This window comes from Echinops telfairi, unplaced genomic scaffold (assembly GCF_000313985.2).
Source record: "Echinops telfairi isolate 266 unplaced genomic scaffold, ASM31398v2 ScPeMD7_5;HRSCAF=22, whole genome shotgun sequence".
Classification (NCBI taxonomy): domain Eukaryota; kingdom Metazoa; phylum Chordata; class Mammalia; order Afrosoricida; family Tenrecidae; genus Echinops; species Echinops telfairi.
This window is the reverse complement of record NW_022103901.1, coordinates 14,178,357-14,187,638: the sequence shown is the minus strand read 5'-3', so window position 1 is coordinate 14,187,638 and position 9,282 is coordinate 14,178,357.

Sequence of the window (9,282 nt, the reverse complement as noted above, 5' to 3'; positions counted from 1 at the left end):
CGCTCCCTCGTGAGCCCTTGATAATTTATAAATTATTATTATTTTGTCATATCTTGCCCTGTCCGACGTCTCCCTTCACCCACTTTTCTGTTGTCAATGCCCCAGGGAGGAGGTCACATATAGTTCCTTGTAATCGGTTCCCCCCTTCCACTCCACCCTCCCTCCACGAGACTGTCACTCTTTATGAAACTAGAAAGCCTCCTTTTTCCCCTAAGGAGCGCCAGGTGGACCCTAACTGCTGACCTTGTGGTTAGCAGCCCTGTGGTCGGCACGACACCACCACAGTTCCAGCGAAGGGCAATCAGAATGAACTCTTCGTGCTGCAGAGCACCTGCTGCCAGTCCCCCTCTCTCCTCACCCTGGAACCCACCTGAGTCTGACACCTCCACTTGTCATTTCAAGCCTTCCTTACGCACTGAGGTGCTAACCAGAAGGTCACGGTTCAAGATCGCCAGCCAGCTCGAGAGAGAAAAAGGAGGCCTATGTGCATAAAGGGTTGCCTTCTCAGAAACCCAGAGGGCAGTTCCACTCTTGTCCTGTAGGGGCGCTCCGAGTCAGCGGGCAGGGAGGGAGGGAGCCCCCGCACCCCACGAGGCTTGGTGGCTGCGCTGGGTCAGCAGGTGATGCTGTGGGCTCATCGCTGAGCTGCTAAGTGCTCAGCTGGCGTCCGGGCGGGAGAAAGACGGGGGTGGGGGTGTCTCTGCTTCTTTAAAGGTTTGCAGGCTCAGCAGCCTGCTCCCGGTCCCGGTAAGGCGGAATGGATGCCATGACAATGAGTTTGGCTTGGGTCTCCTTTGCACCCAGTCTCTGGAATGCCTGTTCCAGTGCCCTCCTCTGCAAACTCTTCCTCCCCAGAGACCCTGCCCGAGCATCTCCTCTGAGCTTCCTCCGTTCATTTCCATCCTCCTCTCCAGTGTTGTGCTGGGATTGAGCATCCACCCTGCTCCTGTCCGTCTGTCCGTGCTTCTTATCGTGGTGGTCGTTTACACGTTGTTATCACGCCGGCCACTTGCTCACGCATATTCCAAATACCAGTGGGGGTAACCTACAGTAAACGGGTTTCAGCGGAAGCAAGGTGTGGCCTCTACTGCTGAAAGTTCCCCCAGGAGAACCCTGTCGGTCTCAATGGAACCTTGTCCAGTATCGTGAAAGACGAGGCCCGCTCAGAAGACCCGGTGGCCACAGGCGGAGTCAGTGGAGGATAAAGAATGGACGAGAAGATGGCATGGGACTGGAAGTCTCATTCGGTGACACGTGGGGGTGGTGTGAGTCATCAAACCCATCTCTAAGGTTAGTAAGCTCATTAGCAAACCCTTTCATGTTGATAGAGATTGCTGCCCCCCCCTGGGGGGGCTTCCTGTGGGGTTCCAGCTGTCTGGTTCAAGGTGAACCGACCCCACCTGCTGTTATTCTGTGGCGCACCAGAGTGAGGGTGGTGGCCAGATTTAGGCTTTTCTCTTTGTGACAATAGGTAGAAGGGCCCTATTTTAACCCACTTGAAGGCCAGTTGTATCTGGTATGGATTTATTACCTCCCAGCAGCAAATCCAATCTTCATGACCCACTGTGTGGAAATGAAGCTGGGGGATGGGGGGGGGGGCTTTAAAGATGTTTTAATGACATGGAAATTAGATTACAAACATATATATGGAACTCTAGAAACATGTGTGGAGCAAGCACATGCCATGCCCCAGTAGCCCCCACTCGGCCTAGTCTCTGCTGTCGGCCAGGCCTGGGCAGGAAGCTTTCATGACAGTACTCACGGCTCGATTCCCAGCCCATGTGCATGCTGGGCATTTCAAACTTCTACCGCCAAGCAGCCCAGGTGCCTCACTCCCGACAGGGCTCTCATGGATCCCAGGAGGGCCCCGGCACACGTGCAACTGGGACTGCGAGCCCTCAGCTAAGAGGGTTGGCCAGCAGATGGATTCATAATGCCACCCTGCATGAAGGAGGCCGGGCTCAGACTGCCCCTTTTCAAGAGAGTTACATAATTGCGCTTTCTCCATGTCTTGGTTTTACTAGGAGTCCTGGGGTGTAATGGGTTAGGTGTTGGGCACAGAGGTCAGCAGTTCAAAACCACACCCACTCCATGGGAGAAAGAAGAGGATTTCTACTCCACCAAGAATGACAGTCTTGGAAGCCCACAGGGGCAGTTCTACTCTGTCCCCTAAGTCAGCATTGACTCGTTGGCAGTGAGCCTTTTGGGTCTTAGTTTTATCAATAAACGTAGAGCCAGAGACTGGTCGTATACACGATACATTTGGGCAGAAGTATCAGGCGAGAAAGGCGAGAGAGCTGCTATTTTTTTTTACCTTCTTGACTGATGGGAGGGGTTCTGGTGGCTCAGTAGGTTTCGAGTTTGGTTGCTAACCTCAAGGTCAGCAGTTTGAAACCACCCGCCGCTCTGCGGGAGAAAGATGAGGCTTTCTACTTCCCTAAAGAGTTACAGCCTCAGAAACTCACAGTGGCAATTCTACCCTGTCCCAGAGGGCTGCCACCAGTTGGAACTGACTCCATGGTACTGTTTGGTTTGGTCTGGTTACTGGTGGCATTAAACAGGACCCACCCACCAGATCAGGGTCCACCTCAAGGTCCAGTCTCAGCTCTGCATCCTCTTCAAGGTCTTCTCTCTGTTGATCCGCTGCAGCCAGTTGCGCCTGGGCTACGTGCTTGGCTACATTGGCAATGGTCCCACTAGTGGCACCAGAAAGAGAGCCTGAGAGAGACCGAGCCTCGTGCCCTGGTGGTTTATTTGGGAAGTGCTTCTAAGGAACAGTCCTGGGAGAGGCAGGCCTCGAGGAAAGGACAGGGCTAAGGGGGCATCCTGCAGGTGACGTGTGAGCAGGTGAGTTGGCCAACCTCCCAAGTGTGGCTGGCCACCTCCCAGAGTGGTCGCCAAGCCCAAGCTCACTGCTCACAAGCCAACGCCGACTCGTAGCTTACCTGAATAGGGGTTCACCTACACCCCCAGTTCAGCTTGGGCTTCCAGGCCCCAATGTATGGACCTGGCTTCCTGGATGGGCTGAGAGTGTGGCTGACCGCTTTCCCAAGGCATCTGGAGCCCAAACATCCCCAGCCGCAGCTGGTGGCCGGCCGGCACAGTCCTCCCCTCTTGCCCCAAGCGTGGTCACGTCACCAGGAACTGTTTGCCCGAGAGCGTGTGTCCTGTGAAACCCGGCCAGCCTCACTCATGGGTCTGTTCCCGGTTGGGAGACGCCGTGCTCTCCCGACTGCAGAGTGAGGGGGCCGCACGCAGACCAGCAGTCCTGCATCAGTGTGAGGGCTGACTTGCTGGCCACGACAGACTGATGCCCATTCTTTGTTTTGTTTTTTCAATTTAAACCATTTTATTGGGGGCCTTACAGATATTATAAGAACCCATAAACCGATTCTTTCCAATTTTAGTATATGAGCTGTTGAAGCGAGCACCCCATAAACCAATATCAAGCAAGCTTGTACATAGGTGGCCATGGTTCTTTTCCAAACATTACCTTTCGACTTGAGCCCTTAGGGTCAGCTCCTCTTTTTCCCCTCCCTCCCCCACCCTTGTGAACCCTTGATACATTATATATTATTATTCCTTTTCCGTATCTTACACCATCTGCTGTATCCCTTCACGTTTCTGTTGTTCATCCCCCTTGTGTGTGTGTGTGTGTGTGTGTGTGTGTGTTATACATCCATCATGGCTAGTAGCACCCCCTTTCCCCCCCTCTGCCCTCCTCCCCTCATGGTATCACTACTCCCAGTACTCTTCCTAAGGGGGTTATCTCTCCTGGCTTTTGTGTTTCGAAAGCTGCTCTCTGTACCAATGTACATGCGCCTGTCTAGCAGGATTTGTGAGGTAGAACTGGGGTCATGCTAGTGGGGGGCCGGAAGCATTCAAGAACTAGAGGAAAGCCGTGTGTTTCCCGGTGTTGTACTGCGCCCCACGGATGCCCATTCTTGAAGCAGGCCTTGTGTCGTCTCTTCTGCGTGTGAGTAGAACGTGGTTCCAACCACGGCCTGAGTGTTAGTTGGGGACGGGCACGCCTCGTGGGACTCTGTGTCCCCTTCTCGTTCCCTGTGGATGTTGTGCTTCTTGTGAACTGACCGTTTGTGGCCACCTCGGGGCGAGCAAACCGACCAGCGCCGTCTTTCCAACGGGAGTCTCAGGGTGGCATTTTGGTCACTGTCACGGTGTCCCAAACTTCCGTCATGGCTCATGGCACAGGCTGCAGCACAGTGTTAAAGAAAGCTTCTGTGTATTGAGAATCACAAAATCCTACAAACTCTCATGGGACGCCCTTTCTGGGGAAGTCTGCCCCGGGTCTGCCTCCACTCCACAACTATTCTCCACCTCTTGGCAGAACGCGGATGTGATCTGATTCGGAGACTGCTGACGAGCCCTGGTAGCACACTGGGCTATGCCTTGAGCCGCTAACCACAGGTCAGCAGTTCACAACCACTAGCTGCTCCGAGGGAGAGAGACGAGGCTGTCCACACTTGTAAAGATGTAAAAGTCAAGAAGCGGATGGGGAAGGATAAAGCAAGTCTCCGTCAACCCCGAGACAAGGTCGGCAGAACGCTTCTCTGGATCCTGCTTTAGAGTTGCGGGAGCACAGTGTCCTTGCGGTGGGAGCACCTGCCTTATGGGGTCCTCCTACAGTCCTCAATGCAAGTGATGGCCTTTAACTTGGTTTTGAGGACACAGAACAATGTACCTGACACTTGTCACTTTGTAGACTTTTGGAGTGTTTGAGGGGATTGATGGATGTTTTTGAGATAAAGACAATGTACACAGGTGGGCATAAGGCTTTAATTTAATTTGTTTCAAAATATGAACCATGGGTGGTCACATCTTAAGGGGAAAAGGGGGATTTAGTAGTCTCAGAAACCCACAGGGGCAGCTCCACTCTGCCTGCTAGGGTTGCTGTGATTCAGCACAGACTCAATAGCAGTTAGTGGTGGGGTCTTGTTTTTAGAGTTTTAAAAACTGATCATGACGGTGAGATCACCCCAAAACCAAGTCACTGCCATCAAGTCAATGCCGGCTCATAGCAAACCTTACAGGACAGGGTAGAACTGCCCCGTGAGTCTCCAAGAGGATAAGTCTTTACGGGAGTAGAACGCCTAGTCTTTGTCCCATGGAGCAGCTGGTGGTTTTGAGCTGCTGACCATGAAGTTAGCAGCCCAACGCATAACCACTACGCTACCAGAGCTCCTGTGGTGAAGAATAGGCTTTCAGAGAATCTGTACTTGCTCTTTCTCTGCCACGTCTACTTCAAGAACGGAGACCATTCCCCACAACGAGAAGGTCGGCATTCCAGGGAATATTGGCCCTTCCCTGAATGGGGCGCACAATGGTCGTGAAAGGCCTCAGGGGAACCCTCTGGAGGGAGTTCAATCACCTCAAGGTAGAACTCAGTCTCCTTGCAAAGAAAAAGAAGAGGCTTCCAGTTGACCAACGGTGGGGATGTAGAAAGGAACCGGCTTTGGCCCTCGGTCTACGGTCATGTACAGAACATGATTAAGGGTGTGACACTGGGCTTCCAACCCAAGATGAGGTCTGTGGGTGCCCACTTCCCCATCATTCCCCATGAGAATGGGTCTCTGGTTGAAACCTGTACTTCTTGAGTGGAAAATGCACCTGGAGAGTTTGGATGAGGACAGGTGTGAGTTGTTCCGGGCCTCTAGCCCAGAAAGAAGAGTTCGTTCCTGAAGGAAACGATATTGAACTTGTATCCAATGCAGCATGCTACAACAGTTCGAAACAAGGATATCTGAGAACTTCTGGATGGCATCTCTATCTCTGAAAAAGGAACAGTTCAAGTTCAACAGGCTGATGCCTAAGATCTAGGAAGTGTCTGGCTACAGGTTAACTGATTCCTTAGACCTGTCTGAGATGTTTTCATGAAGAACCAAACTAAAAAAACCCGTGCTTGCCAATTTTAAAACCCTGCCAACCTTCTGTGGGGGTCTGGAATTTCCAGAAGTGTTTCCTTTTGGATATCCCAAACCAAACCCCACCACCAAGTCAGAGTGGAGCTGCACCTGTGACCGTCTGGGCTGTAAATCTTTATGGGAGCAGACAACCTTATCCTTCTCACCATCAGCTGATCAATTAGCAACCTATCAATTAGTGCTTAACCCACGATGCCACCAGGGCTTCTGTACCTTTATCTCTCAAAACCCAAACCACTGCCAGCCACCGTTCTGGAAAAAGGGGACAGCGGCAAGCGCTGCGATGTGCGTTTTAGCCACTGGATGGCAGTGCTGGCCCATTTATCTGGTGGAGCAAACAACAATAACAACAGGCCACCCAATTGATGATGCAGACTCACAGGGACCCTATAGGACAGGGTAGAACTGCCCCTGTGAGCTCCCGAGACGGTCACGCTTTACAAAGTAGAATGTCTTTCTTCTTCAGACTGGCTGGTGGTTTGGAATTTCGGATCCTGTGGTTAGCAGCCTAACGAGGCACAGCCAGAAACAGCCTAAAACTGGGTTCAGACACACGGTTGGCTGGTGGTAGGTGTCATGTTAGGCGTTGAGAGTCAGTTCCAGCCCACAACAACTTAGGCACAACAGAACAAAACACTGCCCCGCCCTGCACCCACGTCCTTGCAATTGTTCCTATGCCTGAGCCTATTGTTGCAGGCGCGGTGTCAATCCATCTCCTTCCGGGCCTTCCTTGTTTTCGCTGCCCTTCCACTTTGCCAAGCATGATGTCCTTCTCCGGCGACTGGTTTCTCCTGACAATATATCCAAGCTATGATAAGACACAGTCTCGCATTCTGTGCCTCTAAGAAGCACTCTGGCCGTACTTCTTCCAAGACGGATGAGTTTGTCCTTTAAGCCGTCCATGGTACTTTCAATATTCTTCACTAGCACAGTAATTCACATGCACTTGGGCTTTTTAAATTTTACTGCCCAAACTTGGTTGGCTTTACAGAAAAGCTACATGCGGACAAACGGTTGCATTTTTGTCCAAATCCAAAAGGTCACTTGAAAACATGGTGTCAACAGCAAACCATCGGCTACTCTAAAGTCATGAGATGTTTGCTGACGTTGTTGTTGTTAGTGGTGACTCAGGAGATTTCAGTGTAGAACGGCCTTCCACTGTCTTACAGTGGCTGTAATCGCACCAAGATCACCTGGCCTCTCTTCCCCCGCACCAAAGCGTGGCCTCGGACGTTCAGTTAGTGTTGTTGCTGTTGTCGAGGTGCCATACAGTTGGTTTCAACACACTGCAACCCCATGCACCATCGAAGGAAGCGCGGCTGGTGCTGCGCCCTCCCCACAGCCGCTGTGGGGTCTGCACGCCCTGTTGCAGCCCGCTGTCAAGAAACTGCCAACCAAACTGCTCCCAGACCAGGCGACTTCACACTCCTGTGTGTGAAGAGGGGCAAGCATTCAGGGAAGAGCTGACACCGATCCTCCACAAATTATTCCAGCGCATAGAAAAGAATGGCAAACTCCCAAACGCGTTCTATGAAGCCAGTATAACTTTGATACCCAAACGGGGCAAGGATCCCACAGGAATAGAGAACTACAGACTGATATTTCTAATGAACATAGATGCAAAAATACTTAATAAGATATTGGCCAATAGAATAAAAAAGCATATAAAACATATCATCCATCATGATCAGGTGGGATTCATTCCAAGGATACAAGGATGGTTTAACATCCAAAAGTCCATCAATATTATTCACCACATTGAGAAGAAAAAGGTTGAGAGTCACACGATAATATCAATAGATGCAGAGAAAGCATTTGACAACATCCAACACACATTCCTAATTAAGACACTCAAGAAGATAGGAGTGGAAGGAGAATTCCTCAAGTTATGTAATACAAGCTATTAACAAAAGGCCAATCGCCAACATCAGAGTCAACTGAGAAAAGACAGAAACAATCCCACTGAAAAAGGGGACCAGACAAGGATGCCCCTTGTCCCCACTTCTTTTCAGCATTGTACTGGAGGTCCTAGCTAACAACATAAGGCAGTGGAAGGACATCAAATGTATTCGTCTGGGAGAGGAGGAGGTGAAATTCACTATTTGCAGACGACATGATTCTATACACTGAAAACCCCAAAAGCTCCACAACAGGAGTACTGGCAGTGATAGAGGACTATGGAAGAGTGGTGGGATACAGGATCAACAAACAGAAGTCTACTGGTTTGATATATACATCAGACAAGGCCAGGGAAGAGGAGATCAAAAAGGCAGTACCCTTCACAATAGCCAAGAACAAACTGAAATATCAAGGAGTATATCTAACAAAAAAACAAAAGGCTTATACCAGGGAAACTACAGAACACTACTACAGGAAACCAAAAGCGACCTCCACAAATGGAAGAATATTCCATGCTTGTGGATTGGAAGACTCATATGGTAAAGATGTCAATCTTACCCAAGGCACTATATAAGTTGAATGCTATCTGATTCAAATATCAGCAACTTTCTTCAAATAATTTGGAAAAACTGACCACCAATGTTACATGGAGAGGGAAGAAGCGCAGAATTAGCAGAAAACTCAAGAAGAAGACAACGTTGGAGGGCTTGCCTTACCTGACTTTAACATATACTGTACAACCACAGTGGTCAAAACAGCCTGGTACTGGAATAACGACATACTCAGACCAATGAAAAAGAACAGAAAACCCAGAAATAAAACCATCCATACAGATAAGTGATCTTCGACAAGGGCCCCAAAAGCATCAAGTGGGAGATGAATACCCTCTTTAGCAAGTGGTGCTGGAAACAATGGATACCAGTCTGTAGAAAAATGAAACAACATGTGTACCTCACCCCCCACACAAGAACAAACTCAAAGTTAATCACAGACCTAGAAGTAAAACCCCAAACTATCAGGACCATCCGTGAAGGAATCGGGACAAACCTACGAGCCTTGGCACAGGGAATACATAGGCTAACTCAAAGAGGGAAGGGCACACACACTGATGAAGCTGAAATGGACAAGTGGGATGTACTAAGGATAAAACACCTGTGTGTGTTGAAAGACTTCACCAAGAGAGTAACAAGAGAACCCACAGATGGGGAGAGGACACAACTGACAAAGGGCTTATTTCTAAAATCTACAATACCCTATGAGGTAGTTAATTTATTGTGCCAACCTAGCCGATAAACACATGTGGGGTTAATTGAAGGGCAGAGAGATAAATGGCTGGGTGAGCCTCGCCTTTCTAGTTCTCAGGTCGTTTGCTTTCTGATGGTCAGACCAGGGTGCAACTGCCTTAGCCAGTTCCCTGCTTTAGCTGGCAAGGCTCACTTCC